Genomic DNA, 13,781 nt, shown 5'->3' with positions numbered 1-13,781 from the left:
AGAACTTGTATCTGCTTTACATCTCTTCGGAGCGATGGCTCTCCTTAGGGAGACCAACTGAGTAAACCAGTGCTCTTCGGGAAAAACAAGCAAATGAGGGCTCTCTCCTGGAATAAAGGAAGTCTCTGTTAGTAGCGCCTCCTAATAAAGGTAGAAAATCGATTCGAGAGTGGAACAAATTTGCATTGAATTTTCCAAAAAAATCAGATTCAACTGAATCCAATTTTTTTAAAAAATTGTCTTCGAATGAATTTGCTGGATTATAGAGGGCCAGGAAAGAGTAAAAAAAACAATTTCATACTCCCCTTGTTCCTCCAAGTATGTGTTCCATCTCTAACGAACATCCAATTGGCTCTTCTATCCTCTATCTTCTTTCTGACCGAGTTTTCCACGTAGCAGAGGCCACATCTATGCACGGCCGCATAACCACATGAAACGCAATGAATGTACATGACGTGCAACGCTCTCAACTTGGGGACATGGAACCTAATGGACCCGGTGAAGGGAAAACCTGGCAGGAGAGAAGATAGGAGAGCCGATCGGAAGACCGGCGATGGCGGCACAGGTACGGTTACGACTGAAGACAGTTGAGTATATATATTTTTTAAACCCTTCAACGAGCATTGAATTTATTCAACGCGAGTTGAATCCTCCTCCTTCGGAATTCTTGTCATTTTGACAACGAGAAAAAGTAGAACCAAGAAAAATCGCATAATAATAATGGCAACAAAAATTCTAATATTACAAGTATTAAACGTGCATAATATGTATAGATTTCTTTGTTAAAATTACTTTTTATTTAAACTATTTTTTTTTTTTTTTTAGTTCTTTTTTATGTATCCTTATTTTTTATTTACATTTTTAGATTATTATTATTATAAAAAAAGTCAATTACCATAACGGTAAAAGAAAATAATAAAACTAGTTTATAAAGGGATTTCTAGATTCTAGTATTTCAATGATTTTACCGTACATGTTTTTTGGGGTACCGGTTGAATATGATCCTTTTCCCCCCCATTTTATCACCTTTATTGCACTGCATGCAATAAAGAATATTTGGAAATATTTCCTCATTCAGAAACGATTTTAAGATCCTTAAAGCTGTCAGACATTTTGAAAGGTACTGAAAATCAAGTTTACAGCTATTAAATCTTGTCCCTGAGTCAGGGGGATGCTATGTAGAACGGAACGTGTCAGTGACATTAGAAAGCTTGGAGAAAAAGCACAAGGCCTTGGGAGTATTACTCCTCCCTGTGCCGCAGGTGTATGTTAATGGTCTGTATATTTAATGAAAATCGAACAATGAATGGAAAGAATTCAAAAAGACATGCATCCCTTTAAGTGAGCCCCAGGTGTCCTTGTGAAAACACGTCCTCATGAACATAAGGAATAAAAAGCGCAGCGGACAGAGTACATTTTGTTTTATGGCCTAGGCCCTCAGAACAATCCTCAGTCTATGTTTTTCCTTTTTTCAACTTTTTTTTTTAAATAAATAAATGTATTTAATTTAATTTTTTATTTTTTTTTAAATAATAGAGTTCCAAGTTTCGGAGAAATGATTCACATTTTTTTTTGGGGAAGGAAAATATTCAGTTTCTATAAGCAAAGCGACAACTGTTTAAGTGTCCGGTAAATAAAGGTTTGCGGTGGAATAGGAATGTTTTAATTTCATGTTAACATCCTAGATCTTTAGTTAATCATTTAAAAAGAAGAGTTAAAAACACAAGATCAAGTTTAAAAAAATTGCACCAAGTCTAGACGATGCATCATGTGACCAAAAAAATGAAAACGATAGCCTTTTTTTTTCTTTGGTCACCTATACTATGGTCTAAAATGAAGGGGACTCCTGATATATTGTACATGTACTAGTATTTTCTCAGCAACCACTGAGTACTCATACTTGGGAAGGTTTACAACAAGGAGATAGATGGGAAATTATTTTTTTACCTATCCTTTTTTTATTTTTCAGGCAACAACTTTTGTTTGTGCCTTTGGGCCTAAGCTGCCTTTCTGGTGTCGAACACAAGAAACCATCCTGGTTCCTCAAAAGTTTAAAGAGGGTTGCCAATTCTTACAGGACTCAAGGGGGTGAAGTGTCTCCCTTTGTTTTCGCAACAACCTTCGACTGTGTTGATCACGAGTAATTTTGGAATACCATGAATGATATGGGTGTGCCGGCCGAACCTTCTGATCAGCCACATTAGGAACCTTTACATAAACCAAAAGGCAACAGTCCAAATGGAACATGGTGACATGGCATGGTCCAAAGTAGAGCGAGGTGTCGGACAAGGTGGTATCCTGTCAACAGTTCTCTTCACTATATATGCAGAAGCTATTTTCGGGAAGGCTGGACTTGCCCAAAAAGAAGAAGGAATCAAATTTACTGGACAAATCATTAACAATCTTAAATACGCAGAAGATACAGCATTGATATTGTGACAACCATGGCGGGCACCCCACGATTCCTCTCCTCCCCCCCATGTGGGGATGCCGATGTACTCACCTCTTCAGCCGCAGGCAGCGTCTCTGCACTTCTCTCCCTCCAGTGCACTACGCACTGACTTCCAGCGGCGCACCTAGTTTGAGTACTCTCCTCTGCTCTTAAAGGGGAAACGCGTGCACATGGTAAAATGCCCCCCACACAACAGCTGGGAAACATGTCGTTAAAGTGTGCACCTGAAAGACGGCTTCCAGTCAATAGTTGGGAGGCATCTGGTATAAAAGGCACCCTCCCCGAGAGGGAGGTGCCTGAGCAACCCCTATAGTTTATTGTTACAGGGGGAGTCCAACATGTCGGAAAGGGGTTAAATAACCACTCTGGAGGTAGAGTCTCAGGGCGTCCTATGTCTGTCCCATAGATCTTAACAGTTCATTTACACATTAAGGAATACATGGATTTCTCTGTAATAACATATCAGATCGCTGATATCAAGTTATCATTTTATTAAACTTTCTATGACCTGCATCCCCATATAGATGGCTTAGGAGGGTGAATCCTACTGACAGATTCTCTTTAAGAATAAAAAAGTATGGGTTTAATCTCAAAATGTCTGCTTGTTTGGCATGTAGACAAGCTGAAGTCTTTGCCGAATACCAAGGCAGAAGCTGGAATAGTTGTCATACCAATAGTGATATGTTGAGACAGACGGAGGTTGGTCACAAGTGGTAGAGAAATAGAGCTCTAATAAATACAGTATACTTGCTGGATACTTGGAACTTCAAGGAAACACACATTTGCACACAGCATAAAACAAATAAACTTACGGCACGGCCGGACTGGCCATCTGGCAATTCTGGCAAATGCCAGAAGGGCCTTTGTGGTCATGGGCTGCCTTGTCTGCTACATTGTTAACAGAATCGGTGTTCTCAAGACACCCATACTGTTAAGAGTTGTGATGGAGCACAAAGTCGCTGACTCCGTCACTTACCCCAGCAGGCCACAGGTATTATTAGAAATATTGGTGTTGTAGAAAATCTTCCTTTCCTCCATCCAGAGTAATATTAATAATATTTTTCATCTGGTGCTTGGGGACGGGGACAACATGGGCCTGTGTGATTTCAAATGCCAGGTCTGAATTTCAGCCCCAGTCCGTACCTGACTTACGGTAATTGCTTATTAGTAGATCACAGTGAGAAGGGCCCTTAAAAAGGTTTGGGCACGATGGCAAAGTTAGGAGTGTCCTTCAAAAGATTGGAAGTTGACGCATGACTCAGGAGCAGGGTGGCGGTATGCAGGGCCTTAGCACCACACAGGAGCAGAGTATGTCCCTTGGGTCCTGCTCAGGCTGCTTTACCTACTGGTCATTAAGGTCCCACAAAAGTCCTAAGCCAAACGATCACATGATGTTGGGAAGCCTCATGAATTGGGTTTCCATGGCTGAGCAAAAAAAACCCCAAAACATTCATTAACCTGCACAATGGTTTGGTGTAAAGCACATCATCATTGAACTACGGAGACATCACAAATCCCTCTACCATATGGATAAAGTGTTTAAAAAAATCTGAGGTTATTTCTCTTGATTTGATCCTCATTTTGCCAGTAGCAATTTGGGAAAGATCATCTTTTCTTGCGCATAAAATAAAGTCCTTCTTCTGATTTAGGTGTTGAAGATAATGACTGGTCAGGCATTGACCTCAATCACTTTGCCAACATCAATGCCCAACCACTAGGTGTCGACCAAAAGTGGACACCAGAAAGTGAAGGCCATGGGCCAATCGACAGTCATCCTTGTCTAGATACATCTTTGATCATTTTTATTTTTGGCGAAACATGCAGGAGATAGCACCAAAACTCTTCTGTTTAAGGATGGGGATGAACATTTATTTAGTTTCCACATATAAGAAAAGATGAGGGCACTCACAGGTCTTCACAATTCAATCCTTTATTAGTAACATATCCAGATAAAATTCATGGCCGGGGGTGAAGGAGCCGAAGCTCGTGTGAGCAGGGGAGAACAGGGAGGATGACCGTTTCGCGCTGTGCTTGCGCTTCTACGGGTCAGTCAGGGTCCTTCACCCCCGGCCATGAATTTTAGAATGAAGACCAGTGAGTGCCCTCATCTTTTCTTATATGTGGAATGTGCAGATGAGCGTCTTGTTTCAGAGGAGCACCTAAAGTCAAAATTCTATGGCTGTATGATCCACTGTTGAGCACCTAGATATTTGAGTAGCAGTCTGGGAAGAACCTCTATCACAGAGATTGTGCCGCTCTGTTTTTTCTTTTTTTGTCGATTTATTTAGTTTCCATTGAGGGAAGACCCTGATATCTAATTGGGAGGCATCTGTGCTCAGCCGGTATCCACTATAAACAGGTTGCTTGTTAGTAGGTAGATGACCTTGTAGAGGAGTTTGGCTACAGGGTAACTAGTTAGAGACCGATATGTATCACAATATAAAGTGTATCCAAATTTTGACAACAGGTGGTAGTTGTCCACCAAGCCAGGCGGCCAGACCCAGGTTCTCGGTGTATGGCATCAGTGGTTTTTACAATACCTAGCACAAATTGCATAAGTTGTTGGTGCATGTGGTCCATGGGGCACGTGTAAGTCCAATAGTCCAGTACTAACTGGGGGGAATAATTGGGAGCGAAGGAGCATAGAGGAGGACAACTCCATATAAATGCCCATGGTGCACATGCATTTGACTGTTGTGCAAAGTTAAGAGGAAAATCAGGATCGTTTTTCTACAGTAGCCAGTCATGGAGAACACTATGACCTACTCCGGATTCTTGTGGTTTTTTTTTGCATTTGTTGATTTATCCAGTTTCCTACTGTGTGGACCCTTCAATCCCACTGTAATGTAAGCCATTTCTGCAGCCCTCCGGGCCCCCTCCTGACTCACAGATCCTTGTAACTTCACCCCCGATGACAGATATCTTCGGTTTGTCCTCATTTAACAAGTGGAACTGAAATAAGGAGCAGTAGGGTCGGCTGGGCAGATGTTTCCAGCCTCGAAGAAATGTTTGACATCTTTATGTCGCACGGAGACATATTTTTTATTGTTTTCATTACCAATCCACTTACAAATGAATGTTAATTACAGAAAAAGTAATTAAACGCTTCCCACAATTGAGGAGAGCAAGCGGGGTGAAAACAATTACCAAAATTACCCAAAATTTACATTAAGTTTTTTCAAATTTTCCCAATTTATCTTGATAATGAGGCTGTATGCTACTACCACTATTAATAATAACACGGTACCTAAATATATGATACTAAGAAAAAATAATAATAAAAAAAGATAAAACATATATAAATATATAAAATGCATATAAAAAATTCTGTTACTCTGACAGCCATCAAGCTTAATGTACATAGAAAAGTGCAGAATACTGATCATAAGGGAAAAGAACAATCAGATCAAAAACAAAGTGTCCGATTCATTATTGCATTTATTCTTTATTTTTGTCTAGTTTTTGCTATTTTTCACCTTCTTTTATTTTTCACCTTTTTCAAAGTAAATTTTTTAAGTACTTGCAACCCTTTTTTATTAACGTTCACCATTGTTGCGTTTGGGGTTTCCAGATGTTTTTGACTGAGTCATCCAAAAAGTCAAATACTTTTTGCACAAATGTATTCCAGTCCCCTCTTCTCCAGAGTAGTTTTATGTATGGCTGAAATTGTTACGCAAATTTTATGACATTTTATTTTAGCAGAACATGTGATATTTAAGTCTAAAAAGATGCAAAAAAAAAGGTAAAAAGACAAACATTTTTAAGAATTTTCCACAAAAAAACTTAAATGAAAACAACATGACAAAAAAGAAAAGTAACAAAAAAGTCTGTAAAAATGAATTGGGTACAAAATGTTAAAAAAAATTGACTCCTATAGATTTTCCTTTTTTTATTCAGGAATTTTTTTCTAACAGTTGTTTTTTAATTCTAGTTTTCAGAAATTCTCTATTATTTTGCAGTTCAGTTTCCATAAACCAACAGAATTTGCTTTTGCTTAAACATTAATATACAAATTATTCCTTACCCTTTCATGTTTTTAAAGCGATTTTCTCATATTGGGCAGATGGGGTCTACTTTTTTTGGACACAACTAAGGGTTGAGGTCTCATTTCGGTCGAATATGGGTAATCTTAGATTGACCTGATAAAATCTTAAAAATAGGGATTGCAATATAAAGTGGCTTAATAATGGTCAACATCGGAGTATTAGGGCCAATGACCCCCATTACTGAATTACTAAAGAAAAAAAAATTAAGCAGGGGTGTGGAGGGGTGTGCCCAAGTGACATAGGCACTGGAGTTTTGAAAACACTAAAATTACAAAACTCTTGAAAAAAGTCCTGAGAATTCCAAAAAATATCATCAATGAATTGGTCAATTCCACCAAGCTGCTAAAAATATATATTTTATATTAATTTTATTAAAAATTTAGGGGACAATGCCCCGGCCAAGGGGTATGTCTACAGGACATATTTTGCCTCGAGTAGACGCCAGTCGGATTATTTGATGTCTTAAATAGTATTTTTTGGGTAAAAAACAAAATTTGTACAAAATGTATTTTCTAGTGGCCGATTCATTCGCAAAGTTTTTGGATTTTTCACGACTGTTCTCAAGTGTTTTGTAATTTTAGTTTTCAAAATCTCATTACCTAAACTATAGCACAGACTCCATAACCTCAACGTCTGAGGTCCTGGAATTTTTATCTACCTTTCTGGTATTCTGGAGGATTTCTGCACACTGATCCTATAGGTCTGTTTAGGGTTACTCCCTATATATCTATAATCCCATGTTTATACACACACAAAGTTATGTCCTACGATCTGCATCTAATGAGTTCATCTGTTAAACCTTACGGGAAGAAAAAAACAAAGGAAAAAATAATCAGAATGCGAGCAGATGTCTACTGACCCCCGATACGTATAATTGGAGCTGGCACTACACGTTTTTGGGGCCCATGTATCAGGTGTTACTATTGGAAAGTGTGAAATTTACTCTAAATATGGAGATAGGATGAGTTCTACTGATGTCCTTGGTAAAAAGCTTCAATACCTGCCCGATACCTTTTATTCGGCACAACTGAACCTACATGTCTTGGCTGAGGTTCACGTGGGCATAATATATTTTTCCGGGCCCAGAATGAAAAAACTGTAACAAGATCCCCAACTCCCAGATTCCACTTGTCCAAGGTCCTGGGTCTGATTGTTACCTCTGCACCCCCTACAACTGTACTCGTGCCAAAGTTCTGTAGCTAATAGGTGAGGGCCATTGCTAGGACCTGACATTGGGGGTCGATGCCCAGGTCTTTCTTTCAAAATCCCAAGCCTTTTGACGCCAACTATCACCATATTTAATTGTACCGGCAGCATCTCCTCCATCAGTTCCTGATGGTGACAGAGGTAACTTCCGCAAGGATTCCGCCTTGAAGAGCAAGGTAACTGCTCCCAAGATCCTGAGTGACTGGGGGAAAAAAATTAAAGCTCCCATATGCTGCACTTCTCATTATGAAGGGGGATACCTGATCATAGTAAATCCTTCAGCCCTGGCGTTAGCTCTTAGAGACAAACCTCTCCAGTGTTGCCCTTGGTAGGCAAAGATTTTGACTGTTGCCACAGACCCAAGGTTTGACCTGTTAAAAATGTTCCACTTGATTTCTATACTGTATTGCAGTACTACGTTTTATTACTGTATTACAGTCACTGGCGGGGCACAAAAACCTTATGTTGGGCAAAAGATGTAAAATTGAGAACTTACCGTATGTCAACTCCTAAAGCCAAGTATCAAAAGACTTATCTTCCTCAGGTGTTAGGTTTCCTTAAGAACTGAAAGACAAGGTCTACACTGGGAGGAAATAGATCTCAAAGACACAATGGGATATGGTTGGGCCTTCCGATGGGAAGGAAATCTCACTCATTTCATGCTTCCAAAGAGCAACCACCGCCTGCCTTTTATCACTTCACTGCCATATTGATGGTACTAGCAAAAGTGGTGGCAACCATACTGCCAAGGGATGAACATATGAAAAAAGGAAAACAATGCATAAAAGTGGGGATACATGAATACATGTGTAGACATAAGTGACAGAATGGCTAAATTATTTGTAGCATATTAATTATATATATAAAGGCAGTATTATAATAGTTATATTCTTGTACATAGGAGCAGTATTATAGTAGTTATATTCTTGTACACAGGGGCAGTATTATAGTAGTTATATTCTTGTACATAGGAGCAGTATTATAGTAGTTATATTCTTGTACACAGGGGCAGTATTATAGTAGTTATATTCTTGTACATAGGAGCAGTATTATAGTAGTTATATTCTTGTACACAGGGGCAGTATTATAGTAGTTATATTCTTGTACATAGGGGCAGTATTATAGTAGTTATATTCTTGTACATAGGATCAGTATTATAGCAGTTATATTCTTGTACATAGGGGCAGTATTATAGTAGTTATATTCTTGTACATAGGGACAGTATTATAGTAGTTATATTCTTGTACATAGGAGCAGTATTATAGTAGTTATATTCTTGTACACAGGGGCAGTATTATAGTAGTTATATTCTTGTACATAGGGGCAGTATTATAGTAGTTATATTCTTGTACATAGGGGCAGTATTATAGTAGTTATATTCTTGTACATAGGGGCAGTATTATAGTAGTTATATTCTTGTACATAGGAGCAGTATTATAGTAGTTATATTCTTGTACACAGGGGCAGTATTATAGTAGTTATATTCTTGTACATAGGGGCAGTATTATAGTAGTTATATTCTTGTACATAGGGGCGGTATTATAGTAGTTATATTCTTGTACACAGGGGCAGTATTATAGTAGTTATATTCTTGTACATAGGGGCAGTATTATAGTAGTTATATTCTTGCACATAGGAGCAGTATTATAGCAGTTATATTCTTGTACATTGGGGCAGTATTATAGTAGTTATATTCTTGTACATAGGGGCAGTATTATAGTAGTTATATTCTTGTACATAGGAGCAGTATTATAGCAGTTATATTCTTGTACATAGGGGCAGTATTATAGTAGTTATATTACTGTATATAGGGGGCAGTATTATAGTAGTTATATTCTTGTACATAGGAGCAGTATTATAGTAGTTATATTCTTGTACATAGGGGCAGTATTATAGTAGTTATATTCTTGTACATAGGAGCAGTATTATAGTAGTTATATTCTTGTACATAGAGGGCAGTATTATAGTAGTTATATTCTTGTACATAGGAGCAGTATTATAGTAGTTATATTCTTGTACATAGGAGCAGTATTATAGCAGTTATATTCTTGTACATAGGAGCAGTATTATAGTAGTTATATGCTTGTACATAGAAGCAGTATTATAGCAGTTATATTCTTGTACATAGGGGCAGTATTATAGTAGTTATATGCTTGTACATAGGGGCAGTATTATAGTAGTTATATTCTTGTACATAGGGACAGTATTATAGCAGTTATATTCTTGTACATAGGGGCAGTATTATAGTAGTTATATTCTTGTACATAGGGACAGTATTATAGTAGTTATATTCTTGTACATAGGGGCAGTATTATAGCAGTTATATTCTGGTACATAGGGGCAGTATTATATTAATTATACAGTATATTATGACCCAGCTTTTCTAGCATTCATAAAAGCAGATCTAACCAAAAATGTTCTGACATTGGACAAGGGTTAAAGGGTATTGCATGAATAGGCAAAAATAATAAAAATAATCTATAGCAATTCAATAACAGTTAAATGTAATTGCTGAGAATTTGAGAGAATTAAATGTCTATTTTTTTATTATTATTGATAAGCTGCTCACAATGGTGATAACAGCTACACCCATATTCCCCTCAATTACGCTCTCCATCATGCATCACTCTCACAATGAGACACTACTGGCTGAGTGTAGAGTCGGACTTGGAGGTTTTATAGACAGTGAGATATCATGGACACCTACTCATAGTATATAAAATCATAAAATTATGGACAATAAAATCTGCACTCTTCCTCTGTTCCATTTCCGTTTTATTCAGACTTTATTTTATGGGTTTGTATTTCTTCTGGAAAAAGAATTGAAACTGTAATAAACTATTTTTTTTAACTTTAAAGTAAAGAACACTTGGTTTATAATGAAGTTGGGAGAATATTAAATCCTAAAATTTTGAATTGGTCAATAGAAACAACTTTCCGACATTAAAAATAAAGATATTAAAAAATGAAAAAATACACATATGTTATCACTGTGTCCGTAAAATTCCAATCTATCAAAATATGAAATTAAATAACGTGATTGGTAAACTCCATAGAGCATCTACAAAGAGAAAATAAATTAAAATGCCTAAAGTACATTTTTTGTTCAACATAATGCCTCAAAAATATGCAGCGAGGCTGGATTCACACTTGCGTTTTAAAACGCATGCGTTTGGAAAAAAAAATGCATGGTGAAAAAAGGCATGTAAACGCATGTAAACCCTGCGTTTTTTAGACGCATGCGTTTTTGCATGTGGTGTAAAAAACGCGGCGTTTTGACGCGTTTACATGCATTTTTACATGCGTTTGCGTTTTCTAAACGCATGCTGAGAAATGTGTGACAGCTGCCAATCATCTAAATAAAGTTAAAAAAAACACTATAAACATAAATAGCTAGGGTTAAGGTTAGGGGTAGGGGTAGGGATCCTAACCCTAACCCTACCCCTAACCCTAACCATAATGGGATCCTAACCCTAACCCTAAAGGGATCCTAACCCTAACCCTAAAGGGATCCTAACCCTAACCCTACCCCTAACCCTAACCCTAGGGATCCTAACCCTAACCCCTTAGGGTTAGGGGTAGGGTTAGGGTTAGGGGTAGGGTTAGGATCCCTTTAGGGTTAGGGGTAGGGTTAGGGGTAGGGTTAGGGTTAGGATCCCTTTAGGGTTAGGGTTATGGTTAGGATCCCTTTAGGGTTAGGGGTAGGGTTAGGGGTAGGGTTAGGGTTAGGGGTAGGGTTAGGGTTAGGATCCCTTTAGGGTTAGGGGTAGGGTTAGGGTTAGGATCCCTTTAGGGTTAGGGTTAGGGTTAGGATCCCTTTAGGGTTAGGGTTAGGGTTATGATCCCTTTATAACCTTTATGGTGGGGGGTGGCATATCAGTGTGTTTTCTGGTTTTTTAATATAAAAACGCATGCGTTTTTAACGCAAACGCATGCACAAAAAAACGCATGCGTTTCCTTTGACTCCAATGTATTTTTTGGCCCCCTAAAAAACGCATGAAAACGCATGCGTTTTTTTGTGTCCAAAAAAACGCACCTCAAAAATACTACAAGTTGCATTTTTGAAAATGAACGCATGCAGTAAAAAAACGCATGCGTTCAAAAACGCATGCAAACGCGTACACCAAAAAACGCATGCGTTTTCAATGTTAAATATAGGGGAAAAAAACGCATGCGTTTTTTTTGCAAAAAACGCTGCAGACAAAAACGCAGGTGTGAAACCACCCTAAGAGGGGTTCAAAATGTTATTTCGATCCCAAAATGTGATCAACAAAAACATTTATGAGGTAAAATGAATGGTGATATTCAAAAGGAAAAAAGAAAAATGGAAAAAAAATGGAAATTAGCTCTGCTGGCAGAGGGCTAATGCAAACATAGCCGTAGTAATTTCTAGGTGACCATAACATATATGGTTACGGCTAAAAGGATTGTAACTGTTTTTTTACTTTGTTCTCACACACTATATGTACAGTTTGTTCAGGGCTTTATGTTTTTCTCTTTCTATATTCAATACCAAGCTGTGACATCTCACTTCTCAGATTCACCTGAAAATGGCTGCTGCATTCCCTGCCTCAGCTTTTATACAGGCAACGACAGTTCTCCCTGACTAGCTGCGATGTCATAAGACCCATGTGACATCATGACATTGTGAGGGGCCATGTAAATGTCAGACGTGCTCAGGATGCTGGCTTTCGTGTGCTGACTGAGGGGGACTAAACGCTCATTTAGTGTTTATGTAAACTGCGCACAAATCTTGATAGTCATCACATTGACAATTCTTCTAGCTGGCCTCTTTCCATCCAGAAAGAGCGGATCGATCTTTGGTGGATAGAGGCCTAGTCGAATTACCCGAAATTTGCAGTTTCACGCAAATTCAAAAATTTGAGATTCGATTCGTGTTTTCCAAATAAAATGATTTTCACAATTTTTCACGCAGTTGATCATCACTGAGCAGGCTAACACCTTTTTGTATGGCTGCTTCCCCATTTTGGCCTGCATCTAGGACATCTTAACACGAAGAAACAAACCGAAAAAAAGTCCAATAATAGGGTATATGTAACAAAATTTATTAAAATATATGATAATGTGGTAGAGTGAGAACAGATACAAAAGATGGGCACTACACCAGGGACATAAAAAATTCAAGAATTAATAACAGGCATAAATAATTAATTAGTATAGCTAAGACAAGAATTCAACATATCTATGTGTGCATATCTATGTATATATGTAATATAATCAGTAAAATGAATCATAGTAATGCTACATATAATATACCTAAGCAGGGATATCAGAAGGTGTGTGACTGGATAAAATGCTGTGCATATATGCTGGGGTGGCAGCAGAGTAAATGACACAAGACGGTGTTAAAACATAATATAAGCAATGATCAAACTGGTGTCACCGTGGTACAACCCATATGCAATGAGATGGGCATAGAAGAGATAGTGAAGAAAAAAAGCCACCTGGTATTTACCTGCTAAGCCTGGTAGGAGTCCCTGGATGTGCCTAGCCCCGACGCGCGTTTCGGCGTCTGCCTTCGTCAGGGCAGCTAGGACATCTTGCAGATTATCATACCTTGTACAGTGGTGGTCAGTACCAGGGCCATCACAGATCAGCACTTCCCAGAGGAGCACAGTTTTTTTTCCATCTCCAGAGTCACTGGGTAAATCTCTCTACAGTGTCAACTCTTATAGTCCTCTCTCTATCTCCATTAGAGTGTAAGCTCTTATAGTCAGCAGAGTCCTCTCTCTTTCTCTCTCTCTCTCCCTCCATCCCTCCCTCCCACCTTTAGGCACCCTTCACACATCCATTTTATATGCTCATATGCAGACATACGCACATTGTATTCGATGGTGGTGTGCACATGTCAGGTTTTTCACACGGATGGTATCCGTGTGCCATCAGTGTGACACGTACTGGCACTTGGGAAAAAAACAGTACAGTTCACTCTGTTCTCAGGCGCTGGGTGCTGAATCCTACTGTCATCATTGTCGCCTGGTCTCACAGCGGTCACCCAGACCAGGCGAGTCTGATGACAGTTGTAGTCAGCACATGTAGTCTTTGTCTAGTACGTA

This window comes from Ranitomeya imitator, chromosome 5, assembly GCF_032444005.1.
Source record: "Ranitomeya imitator isolate aRanImi1 chromosome 5, aRanImi1.pri, whole genome shotgun sequence".
NCBI classification, from domain to species: domain Eukaryota; kingdom Metazoa; phylum Chordata; class Amphibia; order Anura; family Dendrobatidae; genus Ranitomeya; species Ranitomeya imitator.
Note: the sequence above shows the minus strand (reverse complement) of the source record.